This window comes from Alosa pseudoharengus, unplaced genomic scaffold (genome assembly GCF_046254945.1).
Source record: "Alosa pseudoharengus isolate Yale_2024_CS ecotype anadromous, Long Island Sound unplaced genomic scaffold, YU_APseudo_1.1 YU_APseudo_1.1_scf_3, whole genome shotgun sequence".
NCBI lineage: Eukaryota > Metazoa > Chordata > Actinopteri > Clupeiformes > Clupeidae > Alosa > Alosa pseudoharengus.
In genome coordinates this window covers 46557668-46576988 of record NW_027468718.1, presented here as the reverse complement: position 1 = coordinate 46576988, position 19321 = coordinate 46557668, and the positions used below count along the sequence as shown (strand labels likewise).

General features: G+C 41.1%; 1 long non-coding RNA gene across 1 annotated transcript in view; it reads left to right on the top strand.

Annotated features, from left to right (window-relative positions):
* LOC143100893 (uncharacterized) overlaps nucleotides 1–19321 on the top strand; it is a 95460-nt gene that overhangs the window by 20520 nt on the left and 55619 nt on the right. The gene's annotated exons all lie outside the window — the stretch shown is intronic.

The window sequence follows — 19321 nt, the reverse complement described above, 5'->3', positions numbered from 1 at the left end:
CGGGGTCGATAGCTATCAAAGTCCTTTGCATCCAGGCTGCTTTCTGCCATCAGATACCCTAATTTCTCCCTCTCTAACACCACTTCCGTCTCAGATTTTCCCAGTAACAAACTGAGCACATATTTTATGTCCCCTACTGCCAAGGTTCGTCCTTGTGTCTGGTTTTTTATCGTTGAAATCCATCTACCTCCTCCCTCGTGTAACACTGGGAGCCTTGCCAAGAGACCGTTCACGTCCGAGTGAGTCCACGGCTGGTAGTATGATTTTTTCTCTTTTATTATTATTGGTGCCATGACATGTGTTTCTTCATCTGAATCTTCATGGGCCTCTTTTTGCATTCTCTCTCGTTCCTTTCTAATCCGTTCTTTTTTCTTTTTCTCTTCTTTTTTCTATCTTCTCCAGCTCTCTTTTGTTTTCTTTCAAACTCCTTTTTACTTCTCTTTCAATCTCATTTAGCCCTTTTTTCATTCCTCTCCGGATTTCCTCCAGGCCTTTCTCGACGCCTTTCTTTACTCTGCTTATCCCCAAGAGTCCTGTGGTGATCATACTGGGTGGGATCATTACTGAGAGCAGCGTCATTCCTTTTCCACTGCATTCCTTTTTTCGGCCCTGGTGGGATCGTACTCCTTTTGTACCTTCAAACTGTTTTTTTTTTTTTGCACCCTCCACAGATTGCCCCCCGTTTCAGTAGTTTTGATTGTGTTTTCTGTGTCTGGTCCTGCTCCATTGTTCGCCCTTGCTCCTGATTTATTTCTGCGATGTAATGGGCTCCGTCATGCTCTATATCCAGGTCGTCCTCCTCCTCACTAGGCCTTTCGCTGTCGTTTGTGTCCCACTCCGATTCGGACTCTTCTACGCGGAATTTTACTAAGCACTCCTCTTCTTGGCTTTTGTTTCTAATCTTTTGGACACACTCATATATTTTCTCCAGAGTTTCATTAGTTCTCCCTTTCCGCTCTTCCAATTTAGTCCTTTCAGCTGCTAGGCTAATTAGCCTTTCCTCCTCTATTTCTTCCCTTCTTGTCCACCTCCAATGCTTCTCCTTCTCTTGTTCCAGAAGCTCTGCCTTTGCCCTTTCTTCTTCATGTTTCTTCTCAAGGCTCATCTCCTCTATGACTCTAATTTCTCCCTCTGTTCTTACATGAGCTTCAAGAAGTTGACCTTGTATTTCTGGTGCTTTTCAGATTCCCACATGCTTACTCTTTCTTATATCCATTTCATAGCCTCTCCCATTTTCTCCTAAGCTCTGGCTACCAGTTCTTCTTTTCCTTGCTCATTGCCTTCTGTCTTTGTCAGTTTATATATAAGTCGTTTAGCTTCAAGTGCTTTCCTCTCGCTCCAGCGCTCAAGTTGTATCTCAGCTTCTCTTTGAATGGCTGCAACCTGCTCTTCCTCCATCATTCTCTGATTCTCCTGGATCATCCCTCTGTTTTGTTCGTGATCTCTTATTTTCTATCCCTGTGTTTTTATTCTGTTCCTGTCCTTTGGGAGTACTGGTGTGGGTTAACCCTTCTCCCCAATCATGCTGCAGCCTTTACAAAGCACACCTATGGTTTGTTGCCACCTCGTCTTCACTTTGAAGTGCTTCTTCCCACCTTTTGGCCACTACTGTTTCGGTCCTCTGTATCCTTCCCGAACTCCTTTGGTCTATCTCTGTTTCCCTCAATGCCCTTCCGGTCTCTTCACCCCTCGGGGCAAGCTCAGGGGTCCCAGGGCTGAAGAGGGGCGCTGTTGGTCTTGGTGATGCTCCTGACGGGGAGTCCTGTTGCCTCTCCATTATTTTCTTTATTTCTTCCCACACCTCCATGCGATCTCCTCCCATTGTGACTTCTCTCAACACTAGGGCCGCTTGGATTGCAGGGCCCGGTGATCCTTCTTTCTGTTGGCCCATTTCCTTTGTATCTTCTTTCAGTTATGGTATCTCGGGATACAGTCTGTCCCTTTCTGCATATGGAGGTGGGCGTAGTTCCTCCATAGGCAGGGCCCTTGGATCTGGAGCCTGGTTCGGGGATGCTTGCCTTTGTTGACTTGTCTTCATTTTTCCCTCTTCTTGCTTTTTCTTTATGGTTGTTGTTAGGGGCGACACCCTATCCCGGTCACCCTTCTCCTTCCTTTTCTGCTCGGCTATTTTCATGAAAGCTTCCAAGGTCAATAGTTCTTCTTCTCTTTTCTTTTGTCTTGCGGGCCTCTTGTCATGATTTTTATGGTTCAGGACCTTCTCCTGCATTTGGGCTATTGTGTTTAAATCAAATGTTCCATTGTATGCCCAGGGGGTGTGGTGCGTCCGTGTCCTTTCTTCCCATTTCTTGCTGATCTCCCGTCGCCATTATTCACAACCCTTCTCCCTCCTGTAGGTTTAGTCTTTTGAATAGTTGTGGTCTTTCAAGTGAATGTCCTCCTCGTGGATATATAACAGATCCTCTTCCGAGTCGTCGTCTTCCCGGTGCACCTGGCGTTGGTTTTGGTCTTCTATATTACTAGATTGTTCCCACTCCAGGTACCAACCCAGTTCCCAGTCTCAGAGGTGTGCCTCTTGTTCGTCGAAGCTAGGTATGATGCACACTGGCTGGTTATCTTCTGATGTATATGGGCGTAGGTCACCGACTGTGTATAGTATGGCGTCCCTCAAGTCTCCCCAAGTTTCACAGTGAACTGGAAGCAGCACTCTCTGTCCTGGAACCGCTGCCCCCTATTTGTCTGTGGCGCTTACGCCCTCCTTTTGGGTGTTCGGTGATTTTAACCACCCACTCTTCCTCTGACTTTTCACTATTATGTGCGTCTCCAGCTATTGCTCGGGTTTGTGGCCACTCCTGATTCTCCTGCAAATGCGTGCCAGGGTCTATGTCACCAAGTGTATCAATTACTACTTCAACAAGGCCCCACCACTCTCTACAGTATGTTGGGAGTTGCAACCTCTTGCCTTGGAATTCCACGTGTCAAAGTTTATATAACACCCCTATTCTCTATGCTGGGTAATGTTTATGGTCCAGATCACTTCATGTCCTCCTTGTGCCATATATCCCTGTAGTTTGCTTGTTGGATAAGATGTTTGGCTTTTTCTTGTTCTGTGTGTTAATATAGGCCACTGCTATCTTAATCTATGTGGTTGTTCCCTTTCTCTTCCCTGTGCTTGAGTAGTCCTAACCTATCTACCTCCAATGTGATGTACCCTACTCTGACTGTTGTCTCAACCCTGTGTTAGTAGCTTGATCCTCTGTTCTCTGGTGATGTTTGTTATTTTTCTAATTTACAATTAACAGAAACAATTTTGTTCTTACTTCTTATTTCACTTAATCCTAGTTTTTGCTGTTCCTGTGTGTGTGAGAATGTTGCTCTGGCCTACCTGTGTGTGTAAGACTTCTTATCTCTTGTCTCTTCTGGGCAGTCAACCAGGTCTGGGCAGTGAGCCAAGATCTGGGCAGCAAGCCCAGATCTGGGCGTTGAGCCAAGGTCTTCTGCTGAGTCTGGCCCCCACCTGTGGGCTTAATGTCTGTGGCAAATATTACTTCATACAATTATTTCTCTTTCTTTTTTTTAATTTACTTATTTCAGTTTTACACAAGTTATCAACTTCTAACAGGTTACTCTCTAGTTCTTCATTAATGTGGGTGCATTGCTCTATTGAGGTGTATACATAAACCTTCTAACAGTGTTCTAACTATTTTCTTATTGATGTGAATATATTGCTCTACTAACGTGTATACATGAATCTTCTAACAGTGTTATAACTATATTTCTTTATTGTTGTGAGTATATTGTTCTACAAAAGTGTATACATTTTGCCATGTGCATCACAACCTTTTGATTTTGTTTTATATGTGACATTTATTATAGCAAGGCACACTGTAAGATTTTATAGTGATGTTTCTTCTAATTTTTAACCTAGTGTGAGCCTTCCACACTGTAAGATTTTATAGTGATGTTTCTTCTAATTTTTAACCTAGTGTGAGCCTTCCACGTTTCCTTACAGGGGGAGAATCTCTTACAAACCTATGTCTCCCAATCACTTCCCACTGAGAGCTCCGATTCGTCTTCCAAAACCTCTGTACTCTGCTCTGCCTCCTTACCTTCTTCTCTGTCCTTCTCTGGGTGTAAGGAGGACTTAGAGGAGCTGTAGGGGAAAAGGCCTTCCTCATTACTCAGAGGCTCAGGCGTCTCTGTTGAGAGGCATGTGAATACTTTTATCAAAGCATTTATGTCCAACGTATGTATCCTGTGCAAATCCTTGATCAGTATCCCAATTGCTATCTGTAATGATCCACTTTTATCCCGATCTCCTTCAACCGACCCTCTCTCTGTCCCTCGGCGATCTCCTCAATCACAAGTGTAGGTCTGTGTGCTCCCGGCACCTATTGTAGGCCCATGCTCACACACACTCAGTAGTTTCACATAACAAATAAACATTTTAAAACTTTGTTCTGAGGGGTGCTATCTGTCTGATTATCACTGGCTCGGATTTTTTGCCCAAGTGATATTCAGCTCATGTTATTCTATTCTAAAATATTTATATCTGTCTGCATATCTTCTGGCTCATCTGTTTGTCCAGCGATATCAGCTCATTTCAGTCTATTCTGAAGTGTTTCTATCTGTCTGTATATCGCTGGCTAATATTTTGTCCAGTGATGTCAGCTCATTCCAGTCTATTCTTAAATATTTCTATCTGTCTAAAATATCACTATTATATTGTATATTATGTATTATATATTTTTCCTTTCCCCACTAGCCAACTTAACTACTGACAGGTTAATTTACGGCCTAGTTGCCGCTTATCCTCCCTCTACTCTGCAGCGCAGAGGGAGTAATATCACACACACAAAGCAGAAGGAAAAACACACTCACACACCACCAAAAAAAACACTTACAGTTCAGCTGTGCTGCCTGCTCCCTTCAACTTTAAAAGGGATTCAGAATAACCCTATTCTGACTTCTCTACCATATAGAGGAATACCAAAACATTATAAACACAAAACCCTTACAGATCAGTCGCACTGTCTGTTCCCTTTGACCTTCAAAGGTTTCAGAATAACCCTATTCTGACTTCTCTATCGCATAGAGGAATACCATATATCATAAATCACAAAAAATACCGTACAGATCAGTCGCACTGTCTGTTCCCTTTGACCTTCAAAGGTTTCAGAATAACCCTATTCTGACTTCTCTATCGCATAAAGAAAAATACCATATCATCATAAAACGCATGCGCTTTTAAAGACCAACAGTGTAACTCAATCTCTCTCCTATGTCTCCACTATTCTTTTGAGGATTCAGTAAACAATTCAGTCCCAGGCTACCACAAGTCACAACAGCCTGGCTCCCCCTAATGTAAGCAAAATTGCCTACCTTTTGGGCCCTTGGGGAAACGGCTGCCCTGACCTGCTTCACCCGGGGCAGAACTGCTTTCCTGTTGAATCCTGTGTCAAATCTCGGTTGGAACCTCCAGATCTGTCGTGGAAAAACCGGTCCACTTCCGAATCCAATGAACAATTTATCACTTAACTACTTACTAATTAGCACTCTGGAACAAAGCGTCCGAAGGAGACAATGCAGACAGGAGATCTCTGAAGACTGTTGATCTTTATTCACCGTATTGCAGTGATAGTCCAGCCTAAACGATGTCCAGACCAGGTGTCAAGCAATAGGGTGATGTGAGATGTCATCAGCTGGCGCCCCCGATGAGATCTGAAATCAAAATGGCTGCGGCCTATCTTTTATACTCCTTAACCTTGAAGTTGGGCCTTCTCGCCTCCCTCGAAAGACACCTGTTGGCCTATCAGCATCCACCAAGGTTACGACTATTGGTGGAACCCATTGTCTCATCATGCATAAATTATATGCAAAACTGTCTTCTTCTGGGTTTTTCCCAGATTCTGTTTTTTTCCAGTTGTAACAGGGCTTCTTATCTTGCCACCTGTTACTTGGCCTTGCTGTTACCTCCATTACATCATCCAATTACATCATCCTCTCGCTCTCGGCCATCTAGTTCACTGTGAACTCCTTCACCTCGACCATCTAGCCAGGTGTCACTGTGAACTCCTTCACCCCACTCCTTGACTGCTGGTCTGGTCTGTTTAAGATGTGTACAGGCCTTGAAGTCTCATAATAATTGCAGTAATATCAAAGTTTATAAAAAAACATACATGCATCCTTTAAGTCATAGAAATCCACCACACTTTCTAAACCAGAGACTCAACGAAGCTTCAGCAAGAACTCCATCATCCACATTATTGTGACCTTCCTCACCTCCTCTGTTTTTTGGTGTAGCGCTGTCCTCTTAGATGGAGATTTCTGGCCCTGTTTTATTACAAAGTTTGAACCTGAACATCAAAATATTTCCTGCAAGAACACAGATGTCCTTTCCGCAGAAGAAAAAAAGGTTTTGGCAAATCATCGACGTGATTCAGTTGTAAGTTGGTTTGTCTTTAGAATCTAAACTGTTGTGTTGTCTTGTATGTGACATTTTGAAGGTAGGCTACTGACTTTTTGGTTATAGTGTTCTTTCTAGTGCATTACCAACTTTGGTTAGCCAAAAATATTTTTATATTGCTATTGAAAAATATAAAAAAGAAATACATTTAGCGAAACTGCATTGAATTGTACTGTAACTCTATGCATAAAACATTGGGAGCACAACTTTGAGTTAACAATATATTGTCATTCAGTGAATGAAGGTTTACTAGTGTTGATTATTTGTAGCTTAAAGGTGCTCTAAGTGATGTTAAGCAATTTCTAAGCTAAAATATTTTGTCACATACAGCAAACATCTCCTCACCATCCGCTAGCTGTAGACAGCACTATAGACAGCACAGGCTCTAAAAACGGCAACAAAAACAGTCTGGTGCAGCCTGGAACATGAAACAAAAACTTTTCCAACCATTCACCGATGAGATACGCGTTCAAGAACATTTTAATTGAACGGGAGGGAAGGGGAGGTTGGGGCGAGCTAGCTCTCTGTTTTGTTTGAATGTCAACAGAAGTGACGTTACCCAACATCACTTAGAGTACCTTTAACATATTCAATTGATGAGTATAATCATAATTCAATTATGTTTTGTAATATTCATAACATAATACCATCTTGGTGATAAAAACATCAATTATAGCTAAAAAGTAAGATAGATAGTTAAGATAATGGACGACACAGCGTTTGGTTCACAGAAAGAAATGCACGGTCGAGGTGGTGAAACGGCCACGATGCAACACTTCATGAAGTTTGAAGTAGTAATCGTAATTATCTCAATGACCATAACATTAATGGTTCTGAATGAGTTTTCATATAATAATAGCACAATACATCTCTTCTCTCCACAGTTTTATGGGTTGATTGCCGTCACAGTAACGTTCCTTCTGTGGTGGGTCATTCCTATTGTTCAGTGCTGCAAGGGGGGGCAGCTGCAGTTGGAACAAGGGGGTGCAGCTGAGGCTGAAACAACTTCAGCTAAAAGACAGAAAACAGCTTCAGTTAGAGGCAGTTCAACAGGTGCAGGAAGCTCATCACAAGCAGTCAAGGCAAAAGAGAAAACTCCACTTCTTCGTAAGGCAAATGAAAAACCTCCTCGTAAACGGAATAATAACATTGTCTGAAAATAACTGAGGATGAGATCATTGTTGTACATGTGTCAACATGCACCAAACTGAAGAAGGTTACGCTTGATAGAGATCCAGGCTTTTGTTTAGTCATTATTAGACAGGATAATGAAGAGAGGACAGGGTACTAGTGGGAGAGACATGGGGAGTGGGTTCAAGAGATGACCTCAGGTTGGACTCAAACCTTTAAAGTCTGACTGTGAGACGGCAGTGCTACCATGCACTACAGCTACAAGTTATGACGTTTTGTTTTATGTTGGGAATTGTGTGCACAGATCATAGCAAAACTATGATTTTCCTGTCTTGAATGCTGAGGGGTTTTATGTTTTTTTTATAATTACAATTTTGGATTCACTAAATGTACTATTATATGAACTTCCTGTTTACATTAATACATTGGCAAATGGCTCTTTTCCATAGTCATTGTCTTCAACACATCGTCCCATGGTAATATAGACTGAATTTGTGAAAATGTTGTGTGCCACTCCCTCCAGCAAATGGGGAAAGGGTTTAAAAATTGTTCTAAACCTTAATCAAGGAACTGATGTTACTGAACTGGTCAGATAACTCTAGCTATGTTGTTCAATATCCACCATATAAAAACTACAGGCCATGTAATCAGTAATTTTCTGCCATAGCCAGCATAAACAGGAAGTTGATAGGCTAGTAGGAAGCGAGCATACAGCCTATTAAAGTCTTTATGTTTGTCAATGCCTATGTGTTGCAATAAATCTATGTATAAATACCATACACTTACCATGCACTTTCCTTCTTCCCCTTCTACCTCTTTCTTCTACTTACTCCTTCGACTACACTAGTACTTAAAACTCCTGCACTCATAAGGTGTCCTCTACATTGTATCTTGAATGTTATACAACAATTGGGTTCTATGGAACTATTTATTTGTTTCTGATTGGCCGAGAGACGTTCCATGAGTTGGAATATCCCTGGACATTTCAACTCAGACTTTGCACAGCTAATAATAAATCACTCCGCGATACAATGTGAAGATTTGACACAATGTTCTCATCCCAGCTCTCCACTATTTCAAGCAATGGGTTACTCCTAAGCAAACCATAGGGAGGGAAAGTGAAAACCAGCGCCCCAAGTGGTTGCATTCCTATCGAAGAGCAGCTCCAATGTTAAGTCCCATAGACCTATTTTTAAAAAAATATTGTGAAGCCAAATCAGCGATGTTATCCACCAAAAATATTTTTCAGTGTCTATACAGTAATAATATTCTAACTGTGAAAATGTCAGACCCTATTTTGCCTTATTTAAGAAAATCGAAATTGCTCCTTTTGTTTCATAAACGAACTACAAAAGAAGTCACGTGACTTTACCCTTCAATGTTACTCACGGTAGCATGGTTTGTTTATTAGCCTGGTTAGCATTGACACTTAACACTTACAGCTAGCTCTTCATGTGAGTAGAAGCACAACACCAGTTATCCTGACATAAAGGTTATCACCATGCGGTTTACATCACGTTCCGTTATTACAAAAATATGTTAAGCCAGTTAAGCAAATTGCTATTGATCAGTTAGAGATTAAGCGTGACGTCATGCAGCTGTAGTTCCTTATCACCATGTTACGACAAAAACTCAAAACAATTCAACTGTTCCTAAAAATAAGGTATGACCACTTGAAGCAATAGAGGTGACCCCAGTGCCTAACATATGGAAGGCATTAAATTAAGATCCCAATGTGCACCGAGATATATTTTTTCTAAAAAAAAAATCCCATCCACTCCGCTAAACTCTAGGAACGCAACCACTAGATGGCGATGAGATTACTTTCCCTCCCTATAACGAAACAGTGCTTCACCACATCTGTGGATTAAGCCACACAGTCAACTCAATGTAAGTAAGATAAACGAGGATGCTCTCAGCATTGCCAGCATTGTGTATAATACAATTGTCACTTGGAGGAGACTTGTAGATAACTAACGTTAGCATAATTAGCTAACTGCTGCTAACGTGCTAGCATCGTCACGTCAGGCTGTGCACAGTAGTGTAACATTTATTCACCATAAATTAATAAAGTTGAGTGGTTCTGCAATGTAGACTATGTTTCCGTTTTTTTGCAGTGTCCTTGTAACATGCATGCAGAAAACCTAGATATGAATGTGATTTCAGCCCGACTTTCAACATTTCTTTCAAGAAGACATTTAAACCACAAAGACCCGTAACGAGGGATCTGGAATGTTGGTTACCTAGCAACCAAGACGCTGTCTATTGAAAAGGGAACTTTGTTTTGATGCGTAAGAACGATGTCGAAATTAAAGCCTGTGGTGCAGGTTAAACAACACTTTCAATTAATGGGTACATTAAGCACTCAAGATATGTATATAAAGTTAGATATGTCTCCAAAATGGTGTTAAAGTCCAGTTTTTGTAATTTTTTGTTAGTAACGGTTATTTTTTACGCAATTCGGCGATGACGTCATATGAGGTAGACATGGTGGAAGCTATCTTTTACAGTCTATGGGTGGAAGCAGAGATAAGAAGGAATCCGACCTGCGGTCATATCCCTGTCCCACCCCATCTCTCTCTCCCACTTACTTACTGTCTCACTATTCACTGTCCTATACAAATAAAGGCAAAAAGCCCAAAAAATATACTATACTATAAATATAAAAAGATCTTTGGTGGAAGTAGCCTCAGCCTTATAGCAGCTACTAGAACTAGCACTGGTGTCTAACTGGGATGAGGAAGAGGTGGCAAGACCCACAGTTAACATTTATGATGGCCCACAGCCATATAATTTTGAACCGGTTAGACGTGAGAGGGCGAATGGGGAAATACCGAGAGCTGATGGCCATCAAAGAGAAATAAATGTATGGTCAGAGGAGAATCACTGGAGAGTTGGTGAAGTGTCCTGGTGAGTTGCTAGCGCAGCAACGAGCGCTGGAGCTAGTCTATGAATAGCAGTGGGTAGCCTACAATAACAACTTTTTTTACTGTCGAGTGAAAGTCAACGTTTTCTTTATATCTAGTGACAGTGATTATGTCGTTGGCTCAGATAAGTACCCTAAACTTAGTCAGAAGATCTAGAAATAGAAGGCATATTATGCTAGCTATGTAGCTTGACCCACCTGTGAACCCCTATGTTTATTTCTAAGCTTTCAGGCTACCTCTTTCTCCGGTGAAAATGTTGTTTGCAAACGTAGCCGACGCCGAGTAGGCTGGTCGTGTCTTCAGTGTGATTATAGTGCTAGTTTTCCCCGTGATTGACATTGTCATTGACACCGTCAGGGTACCGCTTACCGGGAGAGAGTAATAAGCGTGTCTGTGTCGCTGTGTTTGGCAAATTGTGTCTGTGTGGGCGGTGTCGTCCCATGGAAACTGTGGTGGAGAGCTTGTGTTGTAGGGAGGTGAGCGCGTTTTGGTCGCTGAGGAGCTCACCCCGCGGCCAGCAAATAACGTGCCTAACACAGCGTCCTAGATTTGAGGCATGCTGCCTGAATCCGTTTGTGCTACACATAGCACTCACACTCCAGGCAAGATCATGGTCCCCTTCAAGCCAGCACGCACGAGTATGTTCATGGTTTATGTTTACTTTACCAATCTTTTTACACTGAGTTCTTTGAACCAACAGTTATAGGAGAGAGGAGATGTGTTGCATACACAATAAACATGCATAAGACACAGGCTTAAAATGACGTCTCCAACCTACTTACAGAGTTTTAAACTGAACAATCTTTCCAACTTATCCCTATGCAACCGGTACACTGTGTACAGGCAGGCTATACGCTGGGCTTATGGGGTTTTAGGCAGGAGTATAAAGGAAGCCTCTACCCTCTTGTGTGGTTTCACCATCAGACAACAATTCCAAAGTGGTGACCAGACCTATCAGGGCTTTCAATGGCCTCGTTTAGATGAAAATGAATAAAAAGAATTGTTATGCTTATTCTGTTGTGATCGCTCCATTGCCCTTAAAATGTTATAAAGTACACAGAACACATGAATTTTGATTAAAAACAAACAGTTTATTGGCATTAGTTGTAATGGTTACTGAACATTTAAACATTTACTGAACAAGGACAAAGACAGATTGGAAGTAAACAAATCTATAAAAAAAAATGGTTAGGCACAAAACATACAAGGATACAAGGAAGTTTATTGTCACATGCATATAGTTACTGGAAGTAAGAAATGCAGTGAAATTATGTCTGGTGTCAGCCTATTTGTGCATTAATGGGGGGGGGGGGGGGTAAAAAGTGCAGTAGAAGAGGGGTTTAGTAGATTAAGTGGCAAGGGCTGCATAAGAAAGGTGGGGCAGGATTGGAATGGGGGGGGGGGGGGGGCACCAAGGAGCACCCATAAGCAACAGGGGCAAGGGAAAACTCCCTTACCAACAAAGAAACCTTGGGCAGATCCACGGCTCAAAGGGCTAACCCAACTGCCAGGGGTCTTGGTGTGTGTGTTGGGGGGATGACAGGGGAGATGGGATAGTGTACTGTGTATGTGGGGAGAGGGCAGTGTGCAATATGTGTGTTGGAGAAGCTTCCTCATGAGACAATGTGCTGTGTATGGGGGGGGTGGGGGCAGTGTGCTGTAAGTATGTTGGGGATGTGTGTTGGAGAAGCTTCCTGATGAAATAATGTGCTGTGTATGTAGGGGAGAGGGGGGAGCAGTGTACTGCAAGTATGGTGAAGGGACTTACTATTGCAAGCAGAGTACTGTATGTATGATGTATGTGAGTGATGACAGTGAAGATGTGTGTGTGGGCGGGAGGGGAGTGGAGCAGTGACTGTGTGTGTGTGTAGTGTGTGTGTGGGTAGGTGGGGGCAGTGTGCTGTAAGTAAGTAGAGGATGTGTGTTGGAGAAGATCCTGAAGACAATGTGCTGTGTATGTAGGGGGGGGGGGGGGGGGCAGTGTGCAGCAAGTATGTAGAGGAGGCTTACTGTAGCAAGCAGTGTGCTGTATGTATGTGAGGTGATGACAGTGATGATGTAAGTGTGTGTGTTTTGTGTGTGTGTATTGGGGATGGGGGTGGGGTACACATACAAGGAACACTGATGAAGGGCTAGACGCGAAACGTTTGCACCTTGTTTCTTTGGCCTGCAATAGTGTGGTCTTACCTGAGGGTCAGCTGATGGTTCTCTTTCTCACACACAAACCCATGATATTTCATGCATGCATACATGCAGTGACACATGCAAAAGCACATCAAGCAGACACACACTGAGCCCAGACAACACCGCACACAGAGGTTGACAAGGCACAGGTAAAATGATTGGTAAATTATTTTGAATTACATACAAGAGATGTCATGCAAATAACAACAAAAAAGAAAATCCAAGCACACAGACAGAGGAGCAGACATGCAGCACCCCTTGAATGGGGTACAGCGACAATTATTACCACTTACATAACCAATACAGTATAACACTCAAATATGATGACATCACAAACCAACAGACTAAAGCCAGCCTGGTACACCTGTGTCCCAGCATCAGAAGTGGAGGTGGGCAAGGGCTGATCCCCAGTATCACACTGTCCATGGTCTCCTGCTGTGAGGCGTCAACATCTTGTGAAAACAAATATAAAAAAGGTCAGCGAAGAGGGTACACAAGAGAAAAAAGATTACAGTACAGTGGACCCTGATATGCGCTACTCGATGTATTAAAAAATACATGAAAGACATTCAGAACATATTTGATGATGTTGAAGGTTACTGTTAAATGTTTACATCAATACTAGTGGTAATAAATGTCTAGAGTGCATGTGGTGCATAAACTCTATGAGGTAGTGCATTTACTGTATTGGGAGGTAGCTAAACTCTGAAGTGAGAAGTGGATAAACTCTGTTTCTGAAATGTCAGAGGTGGGTAAACTGTGTTTACTTGCGTTAGCCTCCACTACAGCCCTGGTGACACGGTCATGGCCAAATATATGTGAAAGAGAACCGTAGCAGTCTAACACAAAACGCAAACACACTGTTTAGTTGTGAAGGCTGCTTGATGATCACCACCACTGATCCCAACGCTAGCCATGATGCTTTCATGACGATATGGACATTTACTTCAGGGCAATTTTGTTTTGGCTCATATTCGTGAATCACGAAATATCCTCTAATGTCAGACTGATCATGATTGTAGTGGAGGCTGTGTCAAAGGGAACACGGTATGCAAAATACACACAGAGCTAGCTAACGTGCAGCTTGTAAACATTAGCATGATGCTTACCGTGGCAATATCTCGCTTGCGGCAGACGGTGTCTCTGGACCTCGGGACAGGGCAGGCAGAGAGGTTTGCATGCACAGACGGCAAAGCGGTAGGAATTAACTTCGCCATCCTCTCACTCTTTAAACCAAGTGAGACCATCTTGGCATCCCCTGAGTGGTAATCCTCCTCCTTGAAATGCGTGCTGCATATTCTCGAGAAGGCGGTGACGGAGCTAGCTGAAAAATCTGCCCACCTAACCTTGACAAATTGCACCTAGCTTCGGAAGATCCCTTTGTCCTTGGGGAAGCAATGGACCCTAAGTCCAGTTTTGCTGGAGTTCTTGCACCCGGCACAAACACAGTAGTAAACCATTTTATCTATTTATTTATATATCTACTCTCTCCCCCTCTGTAGTGCTATGCTATCTCTCACTACTATCTATCTATGCTATCTCTCTCTCACTATCTATCTATCTATCTATCTATCTCTATATATCTATCTATCTAGGCTATCTCTATCTTTATATTTACTTATATATCTGACACTGTTACTCTCTCACTAGCTGCTACTCTCACTAATCGTCGTCTCTCTCAATGGTATCAAGGCGGCCTTTCCTATGTCGTCCCAAAACGAGTACCTCATGTGACGTCATGGAATGCATTGTGGGAGAAATAAGAATCTTCGCAAACCTGTTGCTAACTGCTAAATATCACCTACTTTTCCTTATTATATTTCTTTTTTGTGATACTTTACAACATCAAATACAATTTATAATTGTTTAAATGTTTATTACCAACTAGAAAATTGCCAGAAAAGACAAAAAAAAAACCTGCACCACAGGCTTTAACATTTTTAAACAATAATGGGGTGTATTCAGATTATTTAGTTTGTGGTAGAATTGTTGTATAAAAGCAATATAGCACTCGTGATCGTGGGATTGGTCATGGATATTCCCACGTATGGGAATATCCATGACCAAGTCCTCCGGCCTCGTGGCTACGGCCGTGGCTAACACCTGTGGGAATATCCATGACCAACCCCACTCTCACTCACATGAATAAATGTTAATGAATGCAATGTGTATGCACTGTGATAGCTGATCAAGGACCTGCATGCAGAGTCCTGCACGGGTCCATTTTTTTAGACCCGCCCCCGCCCGCACCCGAGAAGTTCAGCACCAGATCCGACCCGTCACCTGTGGTGATATTAAAATTAAATCCGCACCCGCCCGGACCCGTTAATATTTTGCCCGTTACCCGACCCGTGCCTGCGATAAATCTCACACAAGCTAAAATCATTCAAATGAATGTGCTTTATTTTTTTTCTCGCACAATTGAAGCACGTAAAGGGCGACCTTTTTTTTTTTTTGACACATAGCCCAAACCTTGCTGCATCAGAACATTATTCTACATAAAATGGACCTGTTAATGAAACAAAGAGAACAAGAAAAAAACAACCTGAGCCTGCCACTAGCCAACTTTACCTTGACTTCATCCATTGTAGCCTAGCCTACTCTCTTGCTCTCCAACTATGAGACGGTTATATTGTTTAATGTTTTCACACATACATGTAGATGCATCAAACAAATAATTCAAAAGCCGCAGTACTGATGTGATGGGTCAAGTGTCGTATCGTTGACTAAAACAGGCGCGCCTGCAGGTGTAGGGGAGAACCGGCACAACTTTTTTATTTTTCCAATTCAAATTCGATTTACACAAAGACGATAGACTTGAGAGTTGTGAAATTTGACCAGAACAGAGTCGTACATGTCTACTCCATGAAAGTTGAAACAGAATTTAAAAAAGATGTTATAGTTTAGTATAATAATTTAACTTAACAGCCATAAAAAAGTGCGGTACAGTTGTAACAGTAGCGTCATGAATGTAACAGTGCTAAAATCATGAAACAAAACAGTGCTGGGTTAAACAAAGAGCATCTGTTTTCATATAAAATCAAGAAAAAAAGTCCAAATGTATGACTGTTAAAGCTAATTTATTGCATTATTGATTACACTGTAAAAAAATATCTGTAAAATTTACGGTAGAATACTGGCAGCTGTGGTTGCCAGAACTTTACTGTAAGAAATACGGTGACAATGTAAAGCACATTACGGTAAGCTTTATTCCCAACTGTAATTTTTACAGTTTAAGACAGTTGATTTTAAGGTAAATTACTATTAAAAACAAATATACTGTAAACCTGTTTAAGGTAATTTCCTGCTAAAAAAAATAAATACTGTGAAGCTGTGAACGGTAAACTACTGTGAAAAACAAAGTTTACTCTGTAAACCCCATTACATTCTATCACCATGATAACACGTCACAACTGTATCATATGTCACAGTATTTTACTGCAAAACAACAGCAATAATGTGAAGCTGTTTACAGTAAACTAATGTGAAATACCAAATATTCTGTGAACCCCATTACATCCTTTCACTATGAAAAACACATCACAACTGTATCATACATCACGGTATTTTATTGTAGTTTGATAGCCTACAGTAAATTACCGGCAGCTGTGCTTGCCAGAATATCACTGCATAAAATACAGTAGAACACATGAGAAAATACAGTTTACCAGCATTATTTGTCACACAAAGCTACTAAATGGGAATACAAAAACACACAAAGTTCCTATTAATCAAGCCACACTTGCATTTGTTTTGAATAATGCTATTTTTAACACCTCTAATTTTAAAGCTGTTGGTTACAGTAGAACACATAAGAAAATACAGTTTGCCAGCATTATTTGTCACACACATCTATTAAATGGGAATACAACAAAACACAAAGTTTCTATTAATCAAGCCACACTTAAACAAAGACATGGCTTTTGAATAATGCTTTTTTTAACACCTCTAGTTTTATTAAAGCTATTCCATTTGCAATTTAAGTTTGGAGTTGACTTGGGCAATGAAGGAAACAGAATTAGCATAACATAATGCCGACAAACTCCAGGTACCTTTACTGGCGGTCGGCAACATTCTTCAATTATATCCGATTACAGTCTAGAGGTGAACTTGCATGTGTAAGTGTAACGGGAGCAGGAATTATGCTACTGACCCTTGAGGTACAACAACAGACACACTGGATATATATAAAACTCAGTTTTATTACAATATAAAAAAAAGGCATAAAAACACACACAATATATATATGTATAAGCAACTAGGTACTGATGCTTCAAACCAGTGTGGAAGATCTAGAGAAAGTAGCTAGTTAACTACTTCAAACCAGTGTGGGAGATCTAGGGATGGCAGCTAGTTAAATGCAAGCAGCTACAAAATACTGTTTTAAACCAGTGTGGAAGGTCTAGGGCTAGTAGCCAGTTAACTACTTCAAACCAGTATGAAAGATCTAGGGATAGCAGCTAGCTAGGTGCAAGTGACTAAACGCTACTGCTTCAGACCAGTGTGGAAAATCTAGGGATATAGGGGATGTTATGCTAATTTTATTAAAGCTGTTGGTTACAGTCTGGAGAATGTTCAGAAAATCAAATTCCAGCACAGTATACTAACATGAACTAACACAAACACTAACATGGCACTAGAATTTTCCATTTTTTTTAAATAATAAAGTTAGGCCATCAAAATTTGGGTAAGGCTATTTGTACCCCTGGTACAATTAGCAGTGTATGCTATTCGTACCATGGTGCAATAAGAAGTGAATTCTATTCGTACCCCGGTGCACACAGCAATGTGTCCTATTAGTACCCCGTCTGGTACAAATATCAATGTATGCTATTCGTACCCCGGTGCACACAGCAATGTGTCCTATTAGTACCCAGTCTGGTACAAATATCAGTGTATGCTATTCGTACCCCGGTGCACACAGCAAAGTGTTCTATTAGTACCTTGTCTGGTACAAATATCAGTGTATGCTATTTGCACCCCTGTGCATTTAATCTGGCATATTGATCACACAATGTAATAATATATATATTTTTTTAAAACAAGCAACATGTTTTTTTTTTGTTACATAACAGAGTGTGAATAGCTCAGCTGTGTAATAGACACTCTGAATAAGATATGCTGTTTGCATCAATGTACAGTTAGAAGTGGATGCTATTCGTACCCAGGTGTTTATAGTACTGCATGCTATTTACACCCTGGTGCATGAACTAGCTAATTGTTGCAATCAAAACTTCTGTTTGAGAACCGATTTCTTGTTCAAATTGCGTGCCTTCTCTCCAGAGACGTTGGTACACATGCACACTCACTCCGCCAAAACGCATCACACAGGAATCAAACCCCGGTCTCCCGCGTGCCAGCCCTTGCCTGTGACTATTGCACTATCTGCTTCAACAAGAAGTTGAAGTTTGCAGGTAAACTTATAGTTTATAGGCCTGAACGTCATATTCACGAAATTTCTGCTAGCTAACAAACTCACGGTTGTATGTGTCAACTGAACAAAGATTATGAAAATAAAACACAACTTTTCCATCTCAACTTTAATTTGAACAGATATTAGTGCTGAAACCGTTCAGAATTCTTCACTTTCTGCTGACGGAAAAACGAATGTCGGCCATGTTTTTTGGGCACGCGAGCAACATGTTTTTGTTGTTATGTAACAGGGTGTGAATAGCCCAGTTGTGTGACCAAGGCTATTCGTACCAGGGGTACGAATAGACACTCCGTCAAAATTTTCAAAATCTCACAGTTTAATTTGTCTCTCTCCACTCATGATCAGCGAGATCAGTGATGAGGGTGAGGACTCTCGGGTTTACTGACAGCTGCTTCTTGTTCTTCTTTGTTTCAACTTTTGTGCCCCTCTCAGGGTTGATGTTGAAGAAACACCTTTGTGAACACAACAATTTGGTTATGGTTATGGATTTAGCAGACGCCTTTGTCCAAAGCGACACATAAATACAAAACAACATAATAATATTTAAAATTGAACAGGGAACAGATTAAAATGTAGGTCAAATATAGTAAGGAGAATAGTTGTAGTACACAATAGTATCAATTCAATCAATAGCCTAATAAAAAAGCAATGTAAAAATTTAAATTTAAATTAATATAGTGATTTGTTGTAAATAAGTTGGGTCATAAACCTCAATTCCCTGACGACTGATTTGACTTATACAGTTGTGCTCAAAAAAATAGCAGTGCCTTTAGAAAAATGAGTAAATGTCAAAATTCTTCAAACAAATTATACTTTCATGAACACAGATGCATTGGGGGCACAGTACATTCTATTTTAAAGCAAAACAATTGGGCAAAGTCATCAAAACTTAAATAATAATAATGATATTTCATAGAAAGTCAGAAATGCCATGTTCAAAGAAATAGCAGCGTTGCCATCTTTCCTTGGAAACTCAAAAATGTATTGTACAAACTAAGAAATTCTTGATAAGTGAACTTGGCTGAGTATCCTAAACTAATATTTTGTTGCAAAACCACGGTTTCTGATAACTGCTTCACATCTGTGGTGCATGGAGTCAACCAACTTCTGCCATCGTTCAACAGGTATTGCAGCCCAGGTTAATTGTACTGTATTCCACAATTCCTCTTTGTTTCTTGGTTTTGCCTCATGCACGGCACTTTTTATGTCAGCCCACAAGTT